Consider the following 24,061-nt stretch of genomic DNA (forward strand, 5'->3'; position numbering starts at 1 on the left):
TCCGGCCCTGAGTGGATTACCGCGAGTTGAATAAGATTACGGTCAAGAACCGCTACCCTCTGCCCCTGATACCAGAGCTTTTTCAGAAGTTGAGGTCAGCCACAATTTTTACTAAACTGGACTTGAGAGGGGCGTACAATCTGGTCCGCATATGGGCCGGAGATGAATGGAAGACAGCTTTCCAAACTCGTTTTGGGCACTATGAATACCTTGTGATGCCCTTTGGACTCTGCAACGCCCCTGCCACCTTCCAACATCTTATAAACGATGTTTTCTGGGACTTTTTGGATATTTTTGTCATTGTTTATTTGGACGATATCTTGATTTTCTCCGGGTCTCTGGAGCAACATCGAGGGCACGTTGGCTGGGTGCTGCTCTGGCTCCGCCAACGCGGATTGTATGCCAAGGCCGAGAAATGCAAGTTTGAACAACGGAACATTCAGTTTCTCGGTCTCGAGATTTCCCCGGCAGGCTTTAGAATGGATCCACAGAGGGTATCAGCGTTTCGTGGGTTTTGCGAACTTCTATAGGAAGTTCATTAAGGGGTTTTCTGCCATCATCACCCCCATCACTCAACTCACTAAGCAGAATGTACACTTCCACTGGGGCTCTGTGGCTCAGGAGGCCTTCGAGAGGCTCAAAGGCCTGTTCACTTCTGCCCCCATTCTCAGCCATCCTGACCCATCTCGGCCCTACATCCTTGAAGTCGATGCTTCCGAAGTGGCTGTGAGGGTGGTGCTATCGCAACGTCAGGGCAGTAATGACCTGATGCACCCCGTAGGGTTCTTCTCCCGGAAGCTTTCTCCTGCTGAAAAGAACTATGACGTTGGAGACCGGGAGCTGCTTGCCATCAAGTCAGCATTGGAAGAATGGAGGTACTTGCTGGAAGGTGCAGTCCATCCTGTATTGATTTACACCGATCACAAGAACCTCGAATATCTCCAAACCGCCAAGCGCCTGAAGCCCCGGCAGGCTCGCTGGGCCCTGTTCTTTTCTCGATTTTGCTTCCATATTACATATCGCCCTGGTTCAAAGAATGTGAAACCGGAAGCGCTCTTGCGCATGTATGACTGTTCCAAGGATGCTGCGCTTTCAGATACTATTCTTCCTGCAAGCACCTTCTTGCTCGTTCAACCGGATCTGCTGTCCCAGATAAGAGAAGCATCTCTTAACTCCCCTTCTCCTCCAGGAACTACATTGACAACCAGGGAGGGCCTGCTGTGGAAGGACAGCCAAATCTTTGTCCCTGAGAGCATCCGAGTAAGGGTCCTTGCCCTTCTTCACGATCATCCTTTAGCAGGGCACTTTGGGGCTCGCAAGACTCTGGAACTTGTGCTGTGTACCTTCTGGTGGCCCAGCATTAAGGAATTTTGCAAGAAATACGTTAATTCCTGCCCCGTGTCCATCCGGAGTAAGGCAACTAGGAACCGAGCCTGGGGGCTGCTGAAACCTCTCCCTGCACCTGATCGGCCCTGGCGAATGATCACCATGGACTTTATAGTCGAACTCCCACCCTCCGAAGGCTGTACAGCCATCTTTGTAGTCGTGGACCGACTGTCCAAGGTGGCTCATTTTCTACCTTTGAAAGGGACTCCTTCGGCATCTGAGACAGCCCGTATTTTCATTAAGGAAATCATTAGATTACACGGAGTACCCGCTAATATTGTGTCGGACAGGGGGTTCCATTTTACTTCCCGGTTCTGCAGAGCTCTGTGTGAGAGTCTGAAGATAGAACTGGCCTTGTCTTCTGCTTACCATCCCCAGACTAACGGACAGACTGAACGTACAAATCAGACTCTTGAGCAATATATCAGATGCTTCACGTCTTTCGTACAGAACGATTGGGTTCTGTCACATCCACACATCCTCCTGCCCCTAGCAGAGTTTGCTTACAATAATGCCAGTCATTCAACCACAGGACAGTCTCCGTTTTTTGACAATTATGGGTTTCATTTATCATTTCTTCCTGATCTCCTTTCAGAATCTTCAGTACCAGCAGTCCAAGACACCGTGACCTTTCTCCACCGCAACAACCAGATTCTGCAGAAAGCTATATCCAAGGCTCAGGTGGATAGTAAAAAGACCTTCAACCGGAAGAGAAGGGGAGAATTGGTTCTTCAAATCGGGGATCAGGTATGGCTTTCAACCTGTAATCTTAAGTTAGCCTGTCCTTCTAAGAAGCTGGGCCCCTTCCCGGTGAAAAGGAGGATTAATGAGGTATCTTACGAACTGTCTTTACCTGAATCTATGAAAGTGCACCCGGTTTTTCATGTATCCCTGCTTAAACCTTCGTTACCCGACCCCTTTCCTAATAGAGGAACGAGACCACCTGAGCCCGTTTTAGTCTATGGGAATGAGGAGTATGAGGTAGAGGCTATTCTGGACTTTAGAAGACGGCAAGGGCAAAGACAGTTCTTGATAAAGTGGAAGGGTTACGGCCCGGAGAGTAACTCTTGGGAGCCTGATGATAATCTTCATGCTGAGAGATTAATCTGTGCCTTTTTCTCTGCACATCCTGAAAAAAGAGACGTTGACCCAGAGGTTGCCCCTTGTGGGGGGGCAATGTCAGGGCTCCGCTCGCACTGTGCGAGCTAATCGCCATGCGCGTTAGGCAGCCCGGGCACCGGCGTGCGCGCTAGCACAGTTGGCGCCAGTGGCCCTATTTAAAAGGTACAGCTGCAGATGTTCTGTGCTGTTTGTCTGCAGCTAGTACCTGAAAACCCTGTTACCTGTTTGCTGATTACTGTTACCGACCTGGCTCTCGTTTGAATCTGCGGATCTCTCCTGGCCCGATCCCGGCTTGCCTGACTTTGCTACGGACTGCTTATTGCTGCTGAACCTCTGCCTGCTTGTGACCGTGCATTGCCTACCACCTGTATGCTTGACCCAGCCTGCCTGACCTACCTTGCCTGTACCTAACCTTCTGAGTCCTTCTACAATCCACTGTTGCCATCCAGGGCCTTCTCTTACTCTGATTGCCACTGGTCTGCCTGCCCTGCCACCTGCTGCCAGCTCTGTCAGCCCTCTCCTGCTTCCACCAGCTCCTGCGGTTCCAGCATCTGGAGGATCATCTACCCTGCCTGCATCAGCTGCGGCATCCAGCCCAGACGCTCCTACCCCGCTGCGCTCACGTACCACTGTTCTCACTCCAGTGGGACTTGAACCAGAGCCATAAGAGAGGTCGTCTTCCGTCAAGTCAGGCTCACCACCCAGGTACCTAACAGCGGGAGATAACGGATCACCCAGAGTCTGGGTGCTGCCTTAGCTAAGAACTGCGTACTTGTGACCTAGATCCACTGCTGCATGCAGTTACGGGTCCAATTCTTCCCTCCTGTTGGGGTTGCCCTGCATAGCAGATCTCTGACTGTCCACAAGGCTAGCACAAACTCTGTGACAGTGAGCTTGCGATTAAGACAAGGGTCTCTGGCCTTCAGGATGACGGAGACGCCTCCCCATTAATATGACTTTCTCTCGGGCAAGTTGTGTACTGCTATGAAGAGGGATGCTAAGTTAACGTCATTGTCGTCCAAGATGTCTATCTTGATGCCCTGCTGGGACAAGGTGCGTAGGCAAGACAGTGGTGCAGATGTTGGGTGTACCTGTAAGTGAAGGTGCAGGAATGATGGTGGTGACTGGAGCTGGTAGGGGTACGGCTGGGCGTACCTCCAGGGCTCTCACTCTGCTTGGACTTCGGTGACTGCTGTTGACAGTGTAGTCACCCAGAAGTGCAGCTGAATAGTCGGAAAAAAGATAGACTGAAGTGGTGCCTGGTAGGGCTGCCACTGGCGGTGGAAACAGCAACCTAAAAGATCAGTTTCCTAGCTGCAGCAGGGTAGGAATTACTCCTGCGACGCAGTTCTGCTATGAGCTTGTTTTTTTTTTATTTATTTACTTATTTATTTTTATATTATATATATATATATATATATATATATATATATATATATATATATATATTTATTTTTATTTTATTTTTATTTATTTTTTTAAACGGTCACAAAAGTGACAGTTGGTTTGCACTCGAGCGCTGTTGAGTGTGACTTTAGAAAACTCAAAAGAATCTGTGACAACCGCGGTGAGCCAGGAGGTGACTGGCTAGGTAACCGATAGCTCGGGTGTTCGCCTGTGCTCGGGCCAGACTAATGAACCAGAGCCCTCCAGGACAGACTGAGGCGGGTAGCTGAAGTCTGGTATACTAGGTAGGAATGTTGCGATCTGTAGTATATTGACGTGTGTTCGGTCTACTAACGCTTGCACTGCCCGCAAGTATGGAGATTAGGCGACCTTGTCTGCGTATTGAAGGCTTGTGCTTTGAAAACAGAGTGAAGTACACAGAAGTATGTGACAGTTGCTAACACCTCAGGAGCAGGTCAAATTCTGTATGTGAAGTAATAGTATGTAGTGAAAGAGTGTTTAAGAGAAAGGGGGAATCCTATTGAACTACACGCCTGACTTTATGCCCTAATTGTGAAGTCAACTGGTTGGGGTCGAGAACGGAGTTGACCAGGAGCCTGTAGTAAGGTGACATGAGAATTTCGTTTTAAAGAAAGAAAGAGCTGTTTGGGGCAAAGCTGGCCCTCTGGTGAAGATGCAAGACCTCGACAATGTTTTTTTTTGTTTTTGTTTTTTTGGGAGATATCGTATGAATCGTATGTTTGGTAGAAGGAACTTATAAATGTACTACCTGTGCCGAATGATGTAGAGCGTTAACAATTCAGAGGCAGGTTTTCTGAAAGGGGTGCAGGATATTAAGCATAATACACCGCAAGTTTGCACATGATACGAAAAGGTTCGGATACTACCTGCGACCGTGAGTGGGAACCGCCAACGAAGAGCACGAACAAAGAAGCCGGAGTGCACCTGCGATTGAATGCACTGACTGACGAACACGAGGTGAGCTGAGAAGAGCTAGCCCCCTGACATGCACACTGGAACCGACACAGACCGTTCTGGATGGTCTGGTTAAATACCCTCTAGGCTCCTCCCATAATTACAGGCCACAATACTGGCCTTCTTATATATATATATATATATATATATATATATATATATATATATATATATATATTATCCACTTCAGCCCCGGACCAGTAAACACCTTAAGGACCAGAGGTCTTTTTCCAATTTCGCACTGCACTGCTTTAACTGGTAATTGCGCGGTCATGCAATATTGCACCCAAACGAAATTTGCGTCCTTTTCTTCCCACAAATAGAGCTTTCTTTTGATGGTATTTGATTGCCTCTGCGATTTTTATTTTTTGCGATATAAATGGAAAAAGAGCGAAAATTTTGAAAAAAAATATATTTTCTTCTTTTTGTTATAAGAAAAATCGAATAAACTAAATTTTAGTCATACATTGAGGGCAAAATTTATTCAGCCACATGTCTTTAGTAAAAAAAATGTCAATAAGCGTATATTTTTTGGTTTGCACAAAAGTTATAGCGTCTACAAACTAGAGTACATTTTCTGGAATTTACACAGCTTTTAATTTATGACTGCCTATCTCATTTCTTGAGGTGCTAAAATGGCAGGGCAGTACAAACCCCCCCCCCCCCCAAATGACCCCATTTTGGAAAGTAGACACCCCAAGGAAATTGCTGATGGGTATGTTGAGCCCATTGAATATTTTTTTTTTTGTCCTAAGGGATTGAATAATGACAAAAAATAAAAATAAAAAATATTTTACAAAAAGTTGTCACTAAATGATATATTGCTCACACATGCCATAGTTATATGTGGAATTGCACCCCAAAATATATTCCGCTACTTCTCCCGAGTACGGGGATACCACATGTGTGGGACTTTTTGGGAGTCTAGTCGCGCACGGCACCCCGAAAACCAATCACCACCTTCAGGATTTCTAAGGGTGCAAATTTTTGATTTCACCCCTCACTACCTATCACAGTTTCGAAGGCCATAAAATGCCAAAATAGCACAAAACCCCCCAAAATGACCCCATTTTGGAAAGTAGACACCCCAAGCTATTTACTGAGAGGCATGTTGAGTCCATGGAATATTTTTTATTTTGCCACAAGTTGCGGGAATATTACAAACTTTTTTTTTTTTGCACAAAGTTGTCACTAAATGATATATTGCTCACACATGCTATGGGCATATGTGAAATGACACCCCAAAATACATTCTGCTGCTTGTCCTGAGTACAGGGATACCACATGTGTGGGACTTTTTGGGAGCCTAGCCGCGTACGGGACCCCGAAATCCAAGCACCGCCTTCAGGATTTCTAAGGGCATAAATGTTTTATTTTACTCCTCACTACCTATCACTACCTATCACAGTTTTGAAGGCCATAAAATGCCAAGATGGCACAAAACCCCCCCAAATGACCCCATTTTGGAAAGTAGACACCCCAAGCTATTTGCTGAGGGCCATGTTGAGATCATTGAATATTTTTTTTTTGTCCCAAGGGATTGAATAATGACAAAAAATAAAAAATACATTTTTTTTTTACAAAAAGTTGTCACTAAATGATATATTGCTCACACATGCCATGGTTATATGTGGAATTGCACCCCAAAATATATTCCGCTACTTCTCCCGAGTATGGGGATACCACATGTGTGGGACTTTTTGGGAGTCTATTCGCGCACGGCACCCCGAAAACCAATCACCACCTTCAGGATTTCTAAGGGTGCAAATTTTTGATTTCACACTCCTCACTACCTATCACAGTTTCGAAGGCCATAAAATGCCAAAATAGCACAAAACCCCCCAAAATTACCCCATTTTGGAAAGTAGACACCCCAAGCTATTTACTGAGAGGCATGTTGAGTCCATGGAATATTTTATATTTTGCCACAAGTTGCGGGAATATTACAAACTTTTTTTTTTTTGCACAAAGTTGTCACTAAATAATATATTGCTCACACATGCTATGGGCAGAAGTCAAATTACACGCCAAAATAAATTCTGCTGCTTCTCCCGAGTACGGGGATACCACATGTGGGGGACTTTTTGGGAGCCTAGCCACGTACGGGACCCCGAAACCAAGCACTGCCTTCCGGATTTAAATATAAAATGCTACCAAAAAAACTGTTAGCGATGGCAGGGATCAGGCCTGACTCTGCGATCGCTGCAGTTATGTGTTTAGTGTTTTGTAAGTGACAGTGATCGATCGATACTGCACTTGGGTGGGCTGGGCGGAGGGGCAAAACGCAGGTGCTAGCAGGTATCTGGGCTGATCCCGCTAACAATGCGTTTTTTTGGAACCCTAAACTGCTGGGGACGCTAGTATAGATCTGATCAGATCAGATATTGATCTGTTCAGATTCTATACCACTACGGGAGGTTTATGCTTTGCGTGTGGGTGTTAGCGGTACTGGCACTAACCTAGCACTGCCTGGGGTGACGCAGACCCTGACCCTAAAACCTAATTGATATCACCCGCCGGGTGATCAGGGGGTTAAACCTTTATTGGGTAATAAATGGTGGGTGCCCTGATGCTATAAAAAACAAACTAACCAGAGTCACCCATAACACTTATACGGTGATCAGTGGTGAAAGGGTTAACTAGGGGCAATCAGGGGGTTCAAATTTTTATTAGGTAGTATATGGGGGTCCCTGGCGCTATATAAAAACCTGACGGGGAACCTAAATAACTAACTGGCTAACCAGCGTCACCAGTGACACTTATACTGTGATCGCTGGTGAAAGGGTTAACTAGGGGGAATAAGGGGGTTAAAACCATTATCGGGTAGTATATGGGGGTACCTAACGCTATAAAAACCTGGCGGTGAACCTAAAAAAATAACTAGCTACCTAACGACACTAGCGACACTAATGCAGCGATCAGAAAAACGATCGCTTAGTGACACTGGCAAAAGGGGGTGAAAGGGTGAACTAGCGGCAATCAGGGGGTTAAAACCATTATTGGGTAGTATATTGGGGTACCTAGCGCTATAAAAACCTGGCGGTGAACCTAAAAAAATAACTAGCTACCTAGCGACAGTAGCGACACTAATGCAGCGATCAGAAAAATGATCGCTTAGTGACAGTGGCAAAAGGGGGTGAAAGGGTTAACTAGCGGCAATCAGGGGGTTAAAACCATTATTGGGTAGTATATCGGGGTACCTAGCGCTATAAAAACCTGGCGGTGAACCTAAAAAAATAACTAGCTACCTAGCGACACTAATGCAGCGATCAGAAAAATGATCGCTTAGTGACACTGGCAAAAGGGGGTGAAAGGGTTAACTAGCGGCAATCAGGGGGTTAAAACCATTATTGGGTAGTATATCGGGGTACCTAGCGCTATAAAAACCTGGCGGTGAACCTAAAAAATAACTAGCTACCTAGCGACAGTAGCGACACTAATGCAGCGATCAGAAAAATGATCGCTTAGTGACAGTGGCAAAAGGGGGTGAAAGGGTTAACTAGCGGCAATCAGGGGGTTAAAACCATTATTGGGTAGTATATCGGGGTACCTAGCGCTATAAAAACCTGGCGGTGAACCTAAAAAAATAACTAGCTACCTAGCGACACTAGCGACACTAATGCAGTGATCAGAAAAATTATCGCTTAGTGACACTGGCAAAAGGGGGTGAAAGGGTTAACTAGCGGCAATCAGGGGGTTAAAACCATTATTGGGTAGTATATCGGGGTACCTAGCGCTATAAAAAACCTGGCGGTGAACCTAAAAAAATAACTAGCTACCTAGCGACCGTAGCGACACTAATGCAGCGATCAGAAAAATGATCGCTTAGTGACACTGGCAAAAGGGGGTGAAAGGGTTAACTAGCGGCAATCAGGGGGTTAAAACCATTATTGGGTAGTATATCGGGGTACCTAGCGCTATAAAAACCTGGCGGTGAACCTAAAAAAATAACTAGCTACCTAGCGACACTAGCGACACTGATGCAGCGATCAGAAAAATGATCGCTTAGTGACACTGGCAAAAGGGGGTGAAAGGGTTAACTCTGGGGGCAATCAGGGGGTTAAATCTTTATTGGGGGGTGATAGGGGGCTACCCTGGACCTAACACTAACTGCCCTGACAGTTTTTACTGTCACAACTGACACTGAATACAGTGATCAGTAAAGAAATGATCACTGCAATCAGTGACACTGTGACTGGGGGGGGGAGGGGGGGCGGGGGGGGATCGGGGGGGGGTTTGTGTGCCTGTATGTACCTACATGTCAGTGTAGTGTTGGTGCACACTTACTATTAGTCTTCTCCTCGTAGTCCGGTCAAAAAGACCGCCCCGAGGAGAATGACATCACTTCCTCCTTCCTGTGTAAACAATACACAGTGGGAGGAAGTTCGTCATTGGCCAGGAGCGATCCAGAGGGGGTGGCCAGAAACCAACGGCCATCCTCTCACCACGGATCGCTGCTGGAGGGAAACGGACCGACGTATCCAGCGGGAGGGGGTCCGATCGGACCCCCCATCCGCTGGAAGGCAGGCACGTACATCTACGTGCTTGTGCCTGCCTGTGCCATTGTGATGACGTATAATGGCAATACGGCGGTCCTTAAGTGGTTATACACACATATACTGCAGAGGGTCAGTCTGGGGCGGGTTAAGAAAGAGAAGCACGGATTAAGAATGCAATGATATAAGGAGTGCTGGACATGACAGTGTGGATGAGGGACACAGAGGGTTAAGCTTTATGGGTGGAGCTGAGGAAAAAGGTTTGCAGGAAACAAGTTCAGTGTAGGGGAGGGGTCATATAAAAGGGAGGGGTGTGGCTTTAAGGGATCATTCGGAGCCCAGCGTGACACAGAGGAGGCAGTTTTTTCGCTGCTCCTCTGCGATGGCTGACCTGGAGGGACTCTTCGCGCGGCTGCGACGGGCGGCGGAGGTGCATGGCGCGGATTGGCTGCGGGACCGCGTGGGTGACCTGGCGGACGGCGAGGAGGACCGCGGCGGGACAGGTGAGGTGCAGCTGCGCGCGCGTCGGTCTTTGCCTCCGGCGCGTTTTTCTCCGGGGCCTACACCTCGGCCACCTCGTGACTCCCGGAGCCCGGGGGAGGACCGTTCGGTCCCCCCGGCGAAACGGCCGGTACTCGGCTCTCCCCGGTCTGGGCGGTCGTTGCGCCGCCGACCGGAGGGGGGGAGTGCGGGTGGCTCGGGGTCTGGTTTTCAGGGGGGGTGCACATGGCGGTTGATCAGAGGCCTGCGGGCTCAGGGGCTGTGATCCGTGCGGTGGGGGGGCGGGGGGTGCCTCGGGGGGGCCGCATACTTGAGGGGGCAGAGGGCCGCCAAGGTGCCTGGCAGGGCCGGTTTCAGACGCCAGCATGCCGGGGGCGGCGGCGGGAGGAGGACATTGCCTGCTGTTCCGGATCGCATGGACCGGAAGGACCGCTCGGAGCACAGGGGGATGGCGGCGTCCCCGGTGCGCGCTGGTGAGGTCGGGTCCGAGAGCGAGCTGTCTCAGGAGGAGGAGGTGTCCTTTGCTGCGCCTGGACCGGTACAGGTCGGCGGGGCCCCGGTGGGGCCAGGTAAGTTGCGTGAGTCTGCGTTGCTGGCGGAAGCTTTGCGTGGTCTGATGGGGGTGTCACAGGGGGGTTCTGAGCCCACGGGGTCCCGGGACGACATGGGGGGGGTTTCGGCTGGTCCGTTGGGGGGGGCCGGGCCAGGAGCCTCGGGGGGGCCCTCGGGTCCGCTGCAGGAGCTGTTGGAGGGGTTGCAGGCCCTAGTTGGTAAGTTTGCTGGGGGCTCGGGGTCGCCTCAGGTGGGCCCCTGGCTGAGTCATGGGGGGGGCCGGGGGGTCAGAGGCTGCGCCTGCGATGGACGCACCGCCTGCGGTGGCGTCGGGGAGCGTGGAGGCGGGGGCTGGGGGCTCGGGGGTCCCCCCGGTGACCGCGGACCCGGGGGCGCGGTCCGACCTGGTTAGGCTCGCGGATGCTGCCCGGTGCGAAGTTTATGTTTGCTTCGAGGGCCCGTTGGGGGCGCATTTGAAGCAGGAGGTGCGGGACAAGATCGGCAAGGGTGAGTATGTGGAGATTTTCTCTTTACTCCCCCTCGAGAAGTTTAACTTGGATAGGGTCAAGCCGGACAGTTCCAAGAAGGATGACGAGGAGAAGCGTAGGTATCGGCTGATCCCGCGCACGTTTGCGAATTGGCTTCAGGCGTTCGCTATCCTGGCTAGCGTGATTGGGGAAAAGAACCCCGAGCATTGCTCGGCATTATTTTGTTATCTGGACGCGATTGGTGAGGCTCATCGGGTGTATGGGGGGTTGGCGTGGCTGCGCTATGATGAGCAGTTTCGTCAGCGGAAGGCGGTGCGGGCGAAACTTCGATGAGATCACAAGGACATAAGCCTATGGATGAGGCTTATGTCTGCGCCGCGGACGCCCACTCCATTTCTTCAGGGGGGGGCCGGGAGTGCGTCGTCCTCGGGGCTGCCGGCCGGAAAGAAGTGGGGGGTGTGCTGGCCCTTTAATGAAGGGGCTTGTAAATTCGGGGGCGCGTGCAGTTTCAAACATGAGTGCTCCGGCTGCGGCGGCACCCACCCCCTGTCCCGCTGTTTCAAAAAGGGTAGGCGCGCCGGCGATGCCGGTCACAAAAAGGATGACGCCGGTGAACCTGGGAAGGATGCTTCCTTTCCTAAATAGGTATCCGGATGGTGAGGCGGCGCGAGGGTTGATTTTGGGCTTTCGGGACGGTTTTAGGATTCCGTGTTCTTTAGCGGGGGTGCCGCCGTTGGCCAGGAATTTGCGCTCGGCTTTAGATCACCCGGGGGTGGTTGATGACAAATTGGGTAAGGAGGTGGCACTGGGCCGGATGGGCGGGCCTTTCGAAGTACAGCCGTGGGGGGACCTGGTGGTTTCCCCGTTGGGTGTAGTTCCTAAGAAGGAGCCGGGGAAGTTTCGCTTGATTCATCATCTGTCTTTTCCGAAAGGGGGGTCGGTCAACGATTTCATTGACCCGGAGGCGTGTACGGTTTCCTACACGTCTTTTGACGCGGCGGTTCGGTGGGTCAGGCGGTATGGTCGCGGGGCTCTAATGGCCAAGGCGGATGTGGAATCGGCGTTTCGGCTTCTACCGGTCCACCCGGACAGCTTCGGGCTGTTGGGGTGCCATTGGCGGGGCAAGTTCTATGTAGATTTGTGCCTGCCCATGGGTTGTTCCATTTCCTGCGCCTATTTTGAAGCTTTTAGCTCATTTTTGGAATGGGTGGTGAGAGATGTTTTGGGCCTGGAGTCGGTCATCCACTATTTGGATGACTTTCTGTGCGTGGGCCCGCCTGCCTCCAATGTGTGTGCGATTCTTCTGTCCACGTTGCAGCACATTGCGGGCAGGTTCGGGGTGCCGTTGGCGGGGGATAAGACGGAAGGCCCGGTTACGGAATTTAGTTTTTTGGGGATAGTGATTGATTCGCTGGCAATGGAGTGTCGATTGCCAGAGAATAAATTACGGGATCTGCAAGCAGAGTTGGCGGGGATGCAGGGCCGGCAGAAGGTTCAGCTTAGGGCCCTGCAGTCCCTGTTGGGCAAGCTGAATTTCGCTTGCCGGATCATCCCTATGGGCCGTGTGTTTTGCAGACGGCTGTCGGGGGCCACCGCCGGGGTGACCGGACCTAACCATTTTGTGCGTTTACGGAAGGAACACAGGGAGGACCTGCGGGCGTGGCATGAATTTTTGGAGTCGTATAACGGGCGGGCCATGTGGATGTCAGGGCCAGTGAGCAACTTCGATGTGGAGTTGGTTACTGACGCGGCTGGGTCTACGGGTTATGGGGCATTTTTTCGGGGCCGGTGGAGTGCTGAACCTTGGCCGCGCTCCTGGGAGGTTGCGGGTTGTTGGGCAATTTGGTTTTGCTGGAATTATTCCCGGTGGTGTTGGCGTTGGAGCTGTGGGGGGAGGAGTTTCGTAATTTGAAGTTGCGCATCAATTGCGACAACATGGGGGTGGTTCAGGTCATCAATCGGACGACTGCTTCCTCGCCCCCGGTCATCCGGCTGCTACGGCAGCTGGTTTTTCGATGTTTGCGGCTCAATGTTTACGTTTATGCAGTGCACATACCTGGGGTGGAGAATTCCTTGGCTGACTCGCTCTCTCGTTTTCAGTGGGACAAGTTCCGGCAGCTGGCGCCGGGAGCGGAGGAGTCGGGGGCACCCTGCCCCGGGTGGATGTGGGAGCTGCCCTTGGAATCGCCGCAGGTTGGTTGAAGAGGTCATTGAGTGAGGCTACATGGTCCGCTTATTCTAGGGTGTGGGCGGAAAGGTGGGCGTTACTGCGGGAGGTTGGCGTAGCTGGTCGGGGCTCCGACCAGCGCTGGGTGGTATTGTACTGGGTGGCCCGGAACATAGAGATGGGACTGTCGCCTGCGTCTATTGAGCGGAAGCTGGCAGGGTTGGCCTTTTTGTTTAAGATGTGGGGGGAGCCGGACGAGACGAAGGATTTTTGGGTGCGGCAAACGTTGAAGGGGTACAGGAAAGATCGGAAGGGTCGGGATGCGCGCCGGCCGGTGTCGTTTGACAATTTGGTGGCAATTTGTTCTCGGCTGGTGGACGTTTGCTCGTCTGCTTACGAGACCGTTCTGTTTACGGCAGCTTTTTCGTTGGCGTTTTATGGGGCGTTTAGGATAGGGGAGTTGGTGTGTCGCTCGAAACGGGTGGCTGGGGGTTTGTTGGATCAGGATGTGCAGGTGGTTGCGGATCGGGTGAGTATACGGTTGCGTAGGTCCAACACTGATCAACGGGGCAAGGGAGTGGCGATTACGCTGCTCGCCCTTCCGGGCTCGGCTGTGTGCCCGGTGGCGGCGGTACGGGCCTTCCGGGCGGTGCGGCCTGCGGGGGCGGGCCCCTTTTTGGTGCATGCGGAGGGCTCTTTTCTATCCCGGTTTCAGTTTGTGTCGGTTTTTCGGCAATGCCTGAGAGCGGTGGGTTTGGATGAGCGGGAATACGTGTCACACTCTTTCCGGATCGGGGAGGCAACGGAAGCTGCACGATGTGGGCTGGGGGAGGCGGTAGTTCGCCGGATTGGTAGGTGGGAGTCCCGGAGGTTCCGATCCTATGTCCGGCCGCAGTTGATACTGGGGTAATTTGGGGTGCGGCTGGGGGTGTTGTTTGTTGTTGGGATTTCTGGGGGGGAGTACTGTGATTGTAACATTACGTTGGTTGTTGTGTTATTTCTTTTGTTTTTATTCCAGATGGAGGTTCTCCACGCCTCGTTTGGATCCTGGGGCATTCGTACGTGTGCTGGGGGTCCAGGAGAGGTGATTCTCTACCAGCAGGCAGGCAATTGGGTATCCCCAGGCGGGTGGCTAGGGTGATGTGGTTGGGATTCCCGGGCATGCGGTGGGAGCGTGTTATGAGGGAGGTGGAGCGCTTTGCTTTGAGAGACAGGCCCCCGGATGTGCTAGTTGTTCATGCTGGGGGCAACGACCTGGGCGTTCGAAAGGTGAAGGATATTTTGGCGGACATTAAGGCGGACGTGTTGCGCCTGCGAGTCCTTTTCCCGGGCACCATTTTGGTGTGGTCGGACATTGTGGCCAGAACGGTGTGGCGGTGGGCTAGGTCTTTAGCCAGCATTGAGAAAACTAGGATAAGGGTGAACAAGGTGGTTGGGCGGTTTGTGGTGCAGAACGGGGGCATTGTGGTTCGACATCGGGAGTTGGAGGTGAATGTGGGTCTTTATCTGCGGCAGGATGGCGTTCACCTATCGGATGTGGGGATTGACCTTTGGTCCTTGGGCTTACAGGAGGGGATACAAAAAGCTTTTTGGGTGGGGGGTGGCCCTCAAGGTTGAGGGGGTCACCCTTTCGGGCTGTGGCGGTGTGTTTTCTGGTGGTTTCTGACGGTAGACAGGTACTCAGAAGGGATCTGAGGGTGTGGGGGGCTCATCTAACGATCGGCCCCTCTGGGTATTCCTGAACGTTGGAGGGAATACGGTTATGTTCACTGGCGGAAGTTGTCTCCGACCGGTCACAGGTGGAGGCCTTTGGGAAGTTGGTCAGGTGTACCGCAGTGATTTGGTATTGGCTTAAGTGGGGTCACCGTCAGAGATCACCAGAATGGGCAGTTAATGTTATTTAATGTGGTTTAATGTTAATAAAGTTATTTATATTTATATATTTATATTTGTACTCAGAGTCACTCTGTGGATGATGAGGAAAGGAACAAAGAGCAACAAGGAAACAAAGACCTGAAGTGTGCCAAAGGTCACGTGGTCAGTATGCCTAAAGGGGGCATACCCAAGTATGAAATGTAAAGAATGAAATTAAAAGAAAAAGGGGAATGGGTGGGTGGGATACGAGATCCGTCGTCCAACGAGAAGGAGGCAGAGGAGGGCAAGCTTTATGCAGCCTGACTCCTCCTACAAATACAGGCTTACCCTGCGGTCAGCCTTTACACTTGTACTCAGAGTCACTCTGTGGATGATGAGGAAAGGAACAAAGAGCAACAAGGAAACAAAGACCTGAAGTGTGCCAAAGGTCACGTGGTCAGTATGCCTAAAGGGGCCAAAAAATAACACAGTAGGAAGAAAGCTCAACAACCAGATGACCCAGTGAATAACGTCTAACCTGGAGTGGTGGCAAATGAGTTATGCCTTTGCCGCAGAGAAGGAAACGCTAAGAAAGGCAGTAGCCCCTCCCCTGGCTTCAGGAATCACAAGGCCAGCTATAGCACCCCCTTGAGCCCAACCCAGCGACCAACACAAGATAAACCTGAGAGTACGTGAACGTCATAAAATGAAACCCACCATGGAAAGCCCGCTAAGCACAGCAGGGAGTCCCCACCGCTGGAGACCCGGATGGCTTCAAACGGAAAAGCCGAAAATAAAACAACCTGACAGATCATTCAACATGAAATGCTGGGACTTAACTGGATACGCCCAGAAAGTGCTGAAGGCTGATACAAGCTGGAGGAGCCAAAAAAGGAAACTAAAACAAAACAGAAAAGCAAAGGGAACTAGACGTTTCACCATCAGGACTGGAAACCTAACCTGGAAACATGCCAAGCAGTGTCATGGGCTTTCCTGGAATTTAAAACAAAACCCAATGATCAAGGCTGCAGTGCCAACCAAATGGAAAACCAATCTACCACAACTGGAACTGACAAGAAAGTGCGTCACTGGAAACCTGCTTCTGAGACCCGAGCCTACAGATACTAGCCCGGGCCCTGTGATCCACGAAAGCCCCTGAGCCAGTAGAAACCGTGGATCAGTGAAAACTGACTAACCAAACTTCCATACCCCAGGACAACTCCTGGCCGGAGACGCAGCTAGGAAATCAAAGTAAATAGTGAGGAAAGGCACCCAACTGATCAGGAACACAACTAGCGAGAGAATCGTGATCAAACAAAAACACCTGCGACAAAACGAAACCTGCGATAAGGAAACGTGACTGAACTAAAACATGAGAAGCGTGAACTGATCACCGCGAGCGGCTTAAGAACCGCGGCTGCTAGAAAACACGACCTGCCTAGGAAATGCAGGCTTCACAAATTGATGAAAAACACAAAAGAAAACCCTGGGGGGTACACAAGAGAAAAGAAAAGCATAAGACACAAAACGTGCGGCATATCGGAATATGTAAGAACACGAGAAAAGGCAAGAAAACACGATAAACAAAAGAAACATGGGAAACGCGAGAAGATGCATGAGACACGTAAATAGCATCAGATACGTACAATACACCCGACACTAACAAGCATGGGGAACGTAAAAAACCTGAGAATCATGAAACTACACAAGGGTAAAGACATGAAAGGCATGAGACATGAAACGTGCGGCAAATGGGAAATACGGAAGGAAACACCGGACAACACGTAAGGAAACATGTGAATACGTCAAAACCATGGAAATACGTCAGAAAATGCTAGAAAAACATGGGGAAACTTCAGAAACAAGGGAAACACAAGAAGTTGCATCACGTAAATAACAGCCATGAACAATACATCTGATACGTGAATTGCATGAGAAACGTAAAAACCCTGATAACCATAAATTTATGAGAACCATAAAAGCGCAAGAACTGTAAGTCGTTTAAAAACCGTCAACTGCCAGCAAAACACACGAGAACGCAATTGTATGAGAAACTGTAAAATTGCATGGAAAACCATCAAATGTATGAGAAACACCAACTTCATATGTAAATCACATGAGAGACCTAAATCACATGAAAAACAAAATTGCGTAAGAACCGTAACTTCAAGAAACACCAACTGCATGGAAACCGAGAATTGCATAAACTGAATTGCATGAGAAAATGGGAATTGCATGTAAAACCGTAAACGAGTGAGAACCGTGCGTGAAAACAAAGCATGAGAACGTCAAATCGAACGAGAACATAATCGCATGAGAACGTAAAACGAAACGAGAACATAAAATGCATGAGAACGTAAACTAAACGAGAACATGAGTGTATGAGAATGTTAAAATGAAACAAGAACATGGGTGCATGAGAACGTAAAATGAAACGAGGACATAACTGCATGAGAACGCAAAACATGAAATGCCAAAAAAGCATGGAACGCGATAGAGAAACCTGGAAAGCGATAGAGAAAACCTGGAAAGTGAGAGAAAACCTGGAAAGTGAGAGAAAACCTGGAAAGTGAGAGAAAACCTGGAACGTGAGAGAAAACCATAAAAAAGCATGAGAAACCGTAGTTGCATGAACCGTCAACTGTACCACGGGAATACGTCAGAACCACGGGAAATGTCAGAAAATGCTATAAAAAACATGGGGAAACGTCAGAAACATGGGAAACGCAAGAAGTTGCGTGAGACACGTAAATAACATCTAATACGTAAATTGCCTGAGAAATTTAACATGCCTGAGAACCATAAATTCATGAGAACCATAAATGCGTAAGAACTGTACGTCGTTTAAAAACCGCCAACTGCCTGCGAAACGCACGAGAAACGCAAATGCATGAGAAACCGTAAAATTGCATCGAAAACCATCAATTGTATGAGAAATAACAACTTCATAAGAAAAGTAAATCACATGAGAGACCCAAAACGCATGAAAAACAAAATTGCGTAAGAACAGTAAGCAACGTGCTTGAAACCAACAAGCATGAGAACGTCAACTCGAATGAGAACGGAAAACGAAACGAGAACATAACTTGCATGAGAATGTAAATGAACGAGAACATACCTGCATGAAAACGTAATCGAAACAAAACGCAAATGCAAGAAACGCAAATGCCTGAAGATGCAACTGCCTGAGAAACGCAACAGCCTGAGAAACGCAACAGCCTGAGAAACGCAACTGCAAGAAGATGCAACTGCCTGAGCAACGCAACTGCTTGAGAAACGCAACTGCTTGAGAAACGCAACTGCTTGAGAATCGCAACTGCAAGAAGATGCAAATGCATGAAAAACACAACTGCAAGAAGCTGCAACTGCCCGAGAAAACGCAACTGCCCGAGAAAACGCAACTGCCCGAGAAAACGCAACAGTAAGAAACGCAACAGTAAGAAACGCAACAGCAAGAAATGCAACAGCAAGAAACGCAACAGCAAGACACGCAACAGCAAGACACGCAACTGCAAGAAGATGCAGCTGCATGAAACGCAACTGCAAGAAGATGCAAATGCATGACAAACGCAACTGCAAGCAAATGCAAATGCATGAAAACGCAAATGCTTTGAGAACGTGACCGCTAAGAGAACGTGAATGGCCTGAAACCGGAAACGCATGGGACTGAATCGCATGGGAAAACCATAAAATGCACCAGAACGTGAAACTGCATGAGAAAACCGTGAATAGCACGAGAACGTGGAGCTCAGGCGGGGGCAGGCCACGTGGAGCTCAGGCGGGGGTTGGGCACGCCACGTGGAGCTCAGGCGGGGGTTGGGCACGCCACGTGGAGCTCAGGCGGGGGTTGGGCACGCCACGTGGAGCTCAGGCGGGGGTTGGGCACGCCACGTGGAGCTCAGGCGGGGGGCATGCCACGTGGAGCTCAGGCGGGGGAGGGGCACGCCACGTGGAGCTCAGGCGGGGGAGGGGCACGCCACGTGGAGCTTAGGCGGGGGAGGGGCACGCCACGTGGAGCTCAGGCGGGGGAGGGGCACGCCACGTGGAGCTCAGGCGGGGCACGCCACGTGGAGCTCAGGCGGTGCGGCTGAGTGTCGGAGTCTCGCACTTACTGATCCACATTGACAAGAGCAGACCTGTCCCTGGGATCCCCCCCCCCAGCTGCCCCAATATCAGAGCCCCCTCCACTCGCTCCCTGCGCTGTATTCAGCCACTTCTGCAGCTCACAATCCCTCCAGACAAGCTGACTGCAGTGCAGAGACAATCCACGTCCCTGCATTGTATTGTGGCCCCAATACTGGTCCCCCTGAATAGGCCTCTTCTCTGGCCAGGCACCAGTCTGAAGGCTGCTGGGCCTCGCTAGCATCTCCATGAAGACACAGGGGAGATCACAGCTGAAGAGCAGCTTTTTGCAGCATGATAAACACAATTAGAGGCAGTCGGGAGATAATGCATTGTCAACTTTTATGCAGCACAGAAATGAAATGCAGCCAGCGATTTAAGGGGGGGGGGGGGGGTGACACCAGGCTCTTTGTTTATGTGGATGCAATGAAAACAGCAGATTTCCTCTGTGTGATTTACACAACAGCATACCCTCATACATATGCTCTTCTTCCTCTATCCCGCCGAACATACTCACTACCACCACCCCCGCGGGCAAAGTGTGTGCAAATACACACCGTCTCCCTGCACTAGAGTGGACAAGAAGATGTGAGGGGAGAGGGGGAGCCGGCGGCCAGCCGAAACCCCTCCCTCTCTCCCGGCGGAACACCAGGAGAACCCAGGACAGAGGAGCTGACGGCAGCAAACCCCCCCCCCTTCTCCCGGCGGGAGAAGCGGGCGGGCGGCCCCTACGTGGAGTCAGGACAGGGAAGTTGATGGTTGCCGAATCCCCCCCCCCTCTCCCAGCGGAAAAAGCGGGCGGACGGCGTGTCCCCCTCGTGGAGCCCCCCCCCAGTACAAGAAACTGAATGCACCAGCTGGCGGCTCCATCATGGAGCTGGATGAGCATACAGACGCCCCCCACAGCTGGATCTGCCCCGGGAGAGGCGGCCTATCACTTCCCCCTCCCCCCAGGAGAAACGGCGGGTGCACTGCGTATGTGAGGGGGGGGGAGGGGGAGCCGGCGCGGCCGAATACCTCCCCCTCCCCCCGCCAGGAGAAATGGCGGGCGCACTGCATATGTGAGGGGGGGGGGGGAAGGGGAGCCGGCGCGGCCGAATACCTCCCCTTCCCCCCGCCAGGAGGATCGGCGGGTGCAAGCCCCCCACTGAACAAGCGCCTGCGGCAGAATCACACGGGGGAAGCCTGGGAGAAAGCCTCCCCGTGCAGACAGCCGCCGGTGGGTGAAGCGCCCCCCCCCCCCGCCCGCCCGCCCGCCCGCAGCACCGCACGGGGGAAACCAGTGGCTGGCACAGCGGGAGAAGGAGGCGGGTGGGCGGCGGCCGGAGAAAGAGGCGGGCAGAAAGAAGGCTCCCCCGAGCAGACAGAAGCTGCGGGAGAAACCCCCCCCACCCCCAGATGCCCATAAACGGAGCCGGCGGGGGCCACAAGCATCCCCGTCCATGAACTCCAGAGCAGAAAAGTCCTCCTCCTCCGACCCGCCGGAAGTGACGTCAGCCACACGAGATCCGTCGTCCAACGAAAAGGAGGCAGAGGAGGGCAAGCTTTATGCAGCCTGACTCCTCCTACAAATACAGGCTTACCCTGCGGTCAGCCTTTACACATATTTATATATTTTCATATTTACAAGTTATTGGAGTGAATTTTGAGTTATGTTTAATAAAGGCTGTTGTGGCCAGTTTACTCCAACCTATGGTGTGGTCTCGTTTCTAATAGGGGAAGGTATGGGTAAGGAATAATATAAGGGGAACATTCAGACTACACTAGTCAAGGGTTAATTGAAGAGGGCAGGAACTTCCCTTTCAGCCCTGCTTACTGTCAGCTGAGCTGAAGATGCCAGAGAGAAATTGTGTGTTTGGAGAGAGAGAGAGAGACACAGCAGCATGCTGTGTGAGAGGATCCATTGCTGGATTGTGCAAATGCTAGTGTGAGCAGAACCATACCAGAGACTGTAGCTCTGGCTAGAGCCATGTACTTTGTCTAAATATCAGCCTGTTGGTTAACCACTTCAATACAGGGCACTTAAACACCTTCCTGCCCAGACCAATTTTGAGCTTTCAGCGCTGTCGCACTTTGAATGCCAATTGCGCAGCCATGCTACACTGTACTCAAATTAATGCTTTCTTTTGGTGCCATTTGATCACCTCTACGGTTTTTATTTTTTGCTAAACAAATAAAAAAATACAGAAAATTTTGAAAAAAAAAAAAATGTTTTTTTTTGTTTCAGTTTCAAAACTTTATAAATAAGTAAGTTTTCTCCTTCACTGATGGGCACTCATGGGGCTACACTGATGGGCACTGATAAGGCGGCACTGATGGGCACCGATGAGGTGGCACAAATGAAGTGGCACTGATGAGGCATTTGGAGTTTGCATGTTCTCCCTGTGCCTGCGTGGGTTTCCTCCGGGTACTCCGGTTTCCTCCCACCATGCAGGTAGGTTAATTGGCTTCTGTCCAAAATTGGCCCCAGTATATGAATGGGGACCTTGGATTGTGGGCTCCTTGAGGTCAGGGACCGACATGAGTGTGCAATGTACAGGGATAGGAACAATTGTAGATACTCACTCAGGTTGAACTGGATGGACTGGTGTCTTTATTTAACCTAACTAACTATTGATGGACACTGATATGTGGCACTTATAGGCGGCACTGATAGGCGGCACTGATGGGCGACAAGGATGGGCACTGATAGGTAGCACAAATTGGCACTGATAGCTGGCATGGATTGTCATCGATAGGCGGTACAGATGGGCATGGATAGGTGGCACAGATAGGAATGGATAGGTGGCACTGATAGGCGGCACAGATGGGCACTGATAGGAGGCACAGATGGGCACTGATAGGCGGCACAGATGGGCACTGATAGGTGGCATTTTATTGTATTATACTGTACTAATGGATGCCAATCAGTGCCAAACAATAATGCATGCCAATCAGTGATGCCCATTGTGGGCACTGATTGGCATCCATTGTGAAAACTGTTTGGCATCCATTGTGGGCACTGACTGGAATCCCTGGTGGTCTAGGGTGGCATACCTTGTGCTGGGCATCCCTGGTGGTCTGGTGGCGTCCCTGGTGGTCCAGTGTGGGCATCCTCGGGAGCTGCGCTGATAATCGCTCAGCACAGACCCCCCCCGTCAGAGGAGCAGCCGATCGGCTCTCCTCTACTCGCGTCTGACAGACGCGAGTGAGGAAAAGCCGATCACCGGCTCTTCCTATTTACACTGTGATCAGCCTTGATTGGACACGGCTGATCACATGGTAAAGAGTCTCAGTTGGAGACTCTTTACCGAGATCGTAATTGCGGAGTGTTAGACTGACACCCCGTAACAACGATCGCCACAATGCGCACCCCCGGGTGCGCGCAGTGGCTCAAAATCCTGATCACGTCATATGACTTCCGGTCAGGATTTTGAAACCACTATGCCACCGTGATTTTGTTATAGGGCGGGTGGCAAGTGGTTAAAGAGACTGAACTTTTCCTATCTCTGCACCTGTGTGACAAGACAAGGCTGTTGTTTCTTCTGTTTGTTTTGCTGAATAAAGCCATTTTTATTTTACTGAACTGTCTGAACCGGCCTTTCACCCATCTGATCCCCTACAATACATACATGTATTTACATACACCCACACACATATACATACATACACATATGTATACCCAAACATCCATGTACATATGTACGTATACACACACACACACACACCCATATCACATATACCTATACACACACATGCAACACCTGCAGAGGACAGCAAGGAATGGTAACGGTAATGAAAGACAAAAGAGGGAGACATAGGTAAAAGGTACAGGTGACCCTGTATGGCACAAGGGGCCAAGAGTGAACCCCATATTCCACAAGCGCTGCAGTTACCAATTTTAAAAGCAGATTTCGTTCCTAAAGAGGAAACACTGCAAGGGCCCCAATAAAACCCACAGAAGGGGCTCCCAGACTATAGTGCATTTTAGCAGCCTGAGCGCTGGAACTTCGCACTGGGACCAACCAGTGGACTCAACCCAACCTGATGCTTACTATTCACTGGTGCGTTGAGGTATGAGGAAAAAAAGAAGAATGGGTTGGGGCCTAACTAGGCCTTTCATTTATGCTATTCACTAGTCCTGAGGGAGTTGTCAAGAGGCGGAGCGCTAGCACTAGTATGCTATGTTGGCATCAGGAAAAGCTTTTTTTCCCTCATAAAAAGTTTTTTCACACTTTATCCTATGGGGAAAAAATTCACTAAAGGTAGGGATGCCAGAAATTGACGCTGCTATATCCTCTGTGAATAAAACTTAGATTTTTCTGGCAGACAATGCTCAAATGTTTAGGGATCCGGTGGATAAAAAGTTGGAATTCCTATTAAAAAACACTTTTTTTTACTGCCAGTTTGGGTGTTTCAGCCTGCGCTGACAGTAATTGGTCAATCCTTGAGAGACCAGTTAAACAAGTGCTCAAGGTTATCCTGTTCAGCAAGCATAGGCTCTGGAAAGCTACTAGCAGTTTTATGTTTGCAATAGTCGCTATAAGAGATTCTATCCTTTAGGCCTCGCACCTTTTCACTAAGCGCCATGCAAGAAGATCCTGGATAGTCTTCCTTTTTGCAGTGAAACAGCTGTTTTTGGGTATGATTTAGGTAATACATCCAAAGAATTTCTGGTGGAAAAAGTACCCCATTGCCATTTGAGAAAAGGAGTAAACGTGTTTCATTTAAACAAGCTCCTTCTTCAGTGCCAGGGGCATCAGCCTCTAGCCAGTCACGACTGCCTCTGTCATCAAGTTCAAGAGGTAATCCTCAGGGTCAACCTCAGGGACAAAAGAAGTCTTGGGGGAGGAAACCTACAAAATACTAAAGGAGGCTGGGTCTGGCAGGAAGAGTGTCGAGACAGATGGGGGACTTCCTCAATAGCTCTGAGGTACAAATTGTAGTTCCTAGAGTTCCCGTCTCCTTGTTTTCTCAGATCAAACGTTCCTAAGGATCCAGAGAAAAATAAG

The sequence above is a fragment of the Lithobates pipiens genome, unplaced genomic scaffold, assembly GCF_037356315.1.
Source record: "Lithobates pipiens isolate NorthernLeopardFrog02 unplaced genomic scaffold, aLitPip1_a1.2 Scaffold_30, whole genome shotgun sequence".
NCBI lineage: Eukaryota > Metazoa > Chordata > Amphibia > Anura > Ranidae > Lithobates > Lithobates pipiens.